The sequence below is a fragment of the Pectinophora gossypiella genome, chromosome 19, assembly GCF_024362695.1.
Source record: "Pectinophora gossypiella chromosome 19, ilPecGoss1.1, whole genome shotgun sequence".
In the NCBI taxonomy this organism is placed as follows: domain Eukaryota; kingdom Metazoa; phylum Arthropoda; class Insecta; order Lepidoptera; family Gelechiidae; genus Pectinophora; species Pectinophora gossypiella.
The window spans coordinates 13,030,900-13,035,824 of NC_065422.1; the positions used below are offsets into that span (position 1 = coordinate 13,030,900).

At 36.7% G+C, this 4,925-nt stretch overlaps 1 protein-coding gene across 1 annotated transcript in view; it reads right to left on the reverse strand.

Moving 5' to 3' along the window:
• LOC126375406 (neurobeachin) overlaps positions 1–4,925 on the reverse strand; it is a gene marked incomplete at its 3' end in the record, with an annotated part of 592,334 nt that overhangs the window by 46,022 nt on the left and 541,387 nt on the right. The window lies entirely within an intron of this gene.

Here is a 4,925-nt window from a genome sequence, read left to right on the forward strand (position 1 = left end):
ATCACATGTTTTACAACAATTGTTTTATACTTATCTATGTTTCATCTACATACAAATTTAAACAATAATCAGCAATAGAAAGTTCCTAATAGTCAGAGTGTAGTAACAATGAATATATTTTTTAACTTTTTGTTTATAACAATATTTACAATACTATATTTAATTATAATTTGATTCAAACTGTGCTAATAATTAATAACATAAATGTTATTTTAAAACAAGAATATTTGTTTTTTTTATATATTAGTAATACTAAATAATTAATAATATATCTCAGTTATCAAGGTGGCCAATGGGAATGTAATTTAATGTAGTGTCACTAGCCACCAGTGGTGGCCAAGAGTGGTGGCCAATGGGTATACCCTAAAAAGATTGTTCCCGTAGACCACCACTGGTGGCGGATGGGAAAATATTTAATGTCGCGTGTCACGGGCCACCAGTGGTGGTAAACAGGGTGGTGGCCAATGGGAATAAACCAATAATAATATCTATAATCATGATGACTTACGAGCATGAGTTCCTAATACGTTATGTTACTTCCAAGTAGTTAATGCCATTTTTTAATAAGCACGCAAAAAAAAGAAACATAGTAATGTTAGGGTTCGTAATTTTTATTTTATTATTTAATTATTATTAGTTTTTATAACTTTATAACAGACGGAGTAAAGTCGTGAATCTGTGTCACGACTTTATTATTTTTAATTTGGAACTGGCATATCATTTCATTTGTTTTTATTTTGATTTCCTCTGGCTTTTTAGCGGGAAACGGGAACGGGACAGTTGCTTTCTTCATTGAATAATCTAAATAATTAATACGAAGTGGTGTTTTGTGGTTAATGATCGCATTAAGTTAGTCGGAAGACATTCGCGAGTGTTATTATATTGGAGTATTCAATGAACAAAGTGTATCTGCCTATTTTCGCTTCGTGCTAGGAAGCCGCTTCATAGCTCAAAAGTTTATGCGGACTTTTGAGTTAATTCGTTTGGGGTTCGGAGTAGGAGTCTACTCCGAGGGTGGGGGCTTAGGTTTCATCATCATCATTCATCACCTTTCACCATTTCATTAATCATCAAGAAAAAAAATACGTCAGACATAGCCATGTCTGACGTATTTTTTTTCTTACGCCCATACAGCCGTATGGGCGTAGTTCCCTTTGCCTTACCCTTCGGGGAAAACCAAACCAAAAAAAAAAAAAAATTGATTTCTTCTTTTTCGAACGGGAACGTTCTCCCGCCTTTTTAAAAAGGCGGTGACGTGGAATTTTGTTCGGTTGCGGTAATCGGTTATGAAGAGTTGGAGAGTTAACATTGTTTATGAAAATATAACATTATTCAAGAGAATTGCTGAATTGTTTGATTACGACGAGCACCTCCCTACCTGAGAGCAGTAGTATTATCACATTAATAAACAGAACGACCAGGGGAGTTAAAAACGCCACATGAAAGCATTTCATCTAAAAAAGCAATATAGCTATTTGACATTTGTTTGCTTTGCGCACTTACTTTATACGCGCGAGTGTCAAATTGCAATATTGCTTTTTAGATGAATTGATTCGATGTGGCCTTTTTAACACCCCTGTTCAGTACAATTATTGATTATATTTCATTAAGACAACATTCTTCTAAAACTGCCATGCCCTATCGGGCGTCGGTGACCACCACCGCAAAGTCTTCCCTATTCTGAGCCAGTCTGGAGAGCGCGGCTGCGTCCCTATTTTCAGTCCATTTCTTAATATTATCCAGCCAATTCATCCTCCTTCTACCCCTTCCCCGTTCGTCTCAATGAGCGGTACGAATTAGATCTGTCAAAGTACGGAAGCTAGTGTTGTGACGTTCATTAGTATAGTGATGTATCAGTAAATATTAGGTCGATCGATTCTTTTCTATCTAACAATAGGTACTTGTTTAATTTTCTTCTATTTTTAGCGATGCCATTAAACACAAAAAAAATACATTACTTACTTAGTATTAGTTTTCGCCTGAAATCGGCGGATATCGTCGTGAAAACCTCACAAGCGCGTTTTTCCTTTTTTTCTTAACTACATATTCACTATAAGACAGATTATATGTGAAGTATTTAGAATATGTATCATAATGTAAAATTTTATTGCTTTACAATTTTCTTTTCAGCGATTCAACTTCATTCTTAGGCCAAAGATAGGCGACAAAAAACTTTTTCTTTTTTCAATTTAACTTATTTATAAATTTTAATAAAGAAAAATGTAATAAGTGCGACATTTTGTCACGTTTTCTGTGACGTCACTGGTTGCTTTTTCATACAAATTAATTAGTTTTTTCGTGTTTTGACGTTTAGTAAAAAGTAACTGATTTGACTAGTTGGACACTACCTTATTGTAAGTAACACGGGTTTATAGTAAAGTAGTATGGCAACTACAAATGAACATAGGAAACAATTATCACTTAATGAATATAATGCGATGATAGCAATAACAAATCACACTGATATATATGCGAAAGTAAGTCTGTCTGTCTGTTACCTTTTTACGCTAAAACCACTGAACCGTATGAGATAAAATTTGATATGGATACAGTTTGAGACATAGGTAAGTACATAGGATAGTTTTTAATCCAAAATTGAGGCATATCAGGGTAACCCTGTAGTAACCCTGACACCAGAGTCGATGAGATTGGTTTCCGGCCAAGTAGTTAATGCCATCTGCGGCAAATCTACAATAAGTCACGTCAAAAAAAAAAGAGAAAAAAAGATGAGATTGGTAATTCACCTCACAACCCACACGATAGAAAAAGAAGAATCCAAAAATCACCCCCTGAGGGGATGAAAAGGAGATGGAAAAAGGGCCGCTCGCGGTAACCGAAGTCCACGCGAACAGAGTCGGTAATCTAGTATGTACTGTATAAATCAAACATTAACTTTTATTCTGCTTATAATATGTTTAGATATATCATAGTTAGGTTTCGTGATAGTCTAGTCTATTAAAGATAAGGATAATAGGCTGGTTATGTACAGACTTATGCCATTTCATATATGTCATTGTCTATTATATAAATTGCAGTGATACCTTCATGTTCGTATGCGCATGATTCTATGAGTAAGCGCATGGCGAGTTGCTGCTGTTAGAAAAGAACAAAAATATAGAAAACGTTCAGCTGCTTACATTCCCGGGCATGTCTTCTTCTATTGTGTGGGTTGCGAGGAGGAGTACTAACCTCATCAACCCTGGTGTCAGGGTTACTATTGAATCGCCAAAGGCCCCTGACATGGCTTATGTAACGACTACATACTTACATCAGTAAGTAACCGGGACCAACAGCTTAACGTGCCTTCCGAAGCACGGAAACTATTCCCGGGCATGTCGTAAAAACCGACAGAGGGGACTGATCTTTAAAACCATACTGTTATTTGGTAGCGAAAGTACTTTATTAAATGTGAATCGAAATCTATCGCCGTTCTAGTAACGTTCTGTAAATGTGAAGCCTTGGCTAATAAAACATAACATAACAGCATCACGCCTGTATCCCCGAAGGGGTAGGCAGAGATTTACAGTTGAATATAACTTCCGACGAGTGAGTGGGTTAATAACATGTCTACAGGGTGTTAGTGACATCGTAATGAATACTTACTGAGGGGGATGATTCACACCATGATTCTAGGTTAATATTAAGTGGAATTTTACTCTAGGTATTTGAATTGAATGTAATGTACAGTCATGAGCAAAATAATGTACCCACTTTAGGACTCTGTCGCACTAACATATATGACATTTAGTGCGACTTACAGTTCAATTTGTCAAAAAAGTTAATGTGACATGGTACCAAAGTGTATACATATTAATGCTCGTGACCGTACGTGTCTGTCTGTGTCTGTGGTGACCGGGAGTAATAAATGCTTCTTTCTTTCTTGATTCAAAATGTTCAAACATAACGATGAATATCGAATACAGACAAACAGATTACATTTCAGTGAGTGTACTCAGGAATTGCACTAACTGATTCCACCTGCATCTTTCCACCATTGGACAACACAGCGCGGGGAGGAATTCCATCTACTTATATGTAGTGGACACTCCTCCTCTTCGAACCGCTGAATTCGCTTCCAGCTTCATTATATTATCTACATTACTTGTTACTAACATAGCATGTAAGTTAGTCATACTAACATATCTATGGACTGTAGTCTGAAAATAAATGATTATTTTTTTTTATTATGCGAACTGCTAAAGAATGGAATTCTCTCCCTGCGTCATTGTTCCCCGATACGTATAACTTGGGGATTTTAAATGCAAGAGTGAATAGGCACTATTTGAGTTTGCGTGCTCCACCTTAGACCACATCGCTGCTTTACAGCAGGCTGGAAGATGGTCATTCACACTCAAAACTTTAAATTGATAATTTCATGATGAACTTAAACTGCCCACATAATTATAATTAGAATCACGCAGTTAAACTTTTTGTCTTCATTGATCTGGCCAACGAGTGCTATTCTATTTCGAGCACATCATAACATGATCAATTCTAAGATCTAGCTACAACATAATATATTATGTATGATCGAAAAGGAATATCGATGAAAACAACAGTATTCAAGGCAACGGTACATCCCCTGTTCTATATTGAGCTGCACTCTCTTTTGTTTAAAAGAACAATACCTACAATAAGTGTTTAAAAGAAAAATAAAATATGATTTGCGATCCGGTCGGCGAGCGCCACATTTCCGCAAAAGCTGTACAATGCACAAAGCCAAGCGACGTTCTGAAACCAAACCAAACATACGCCCGCGCACATCGCGTACAGCACGCCACTCAAGTCGTACCTTCACCGGCTGAAACCACTATCTTGTTATTGCGTGTGCGTCACACTGTACCGGCACACTATCAGTGGGCGTACAGTAAAAGTTATGACAACAATAATGCGTTATAAAACACGGTGTGTGAACCAAAAGCCGC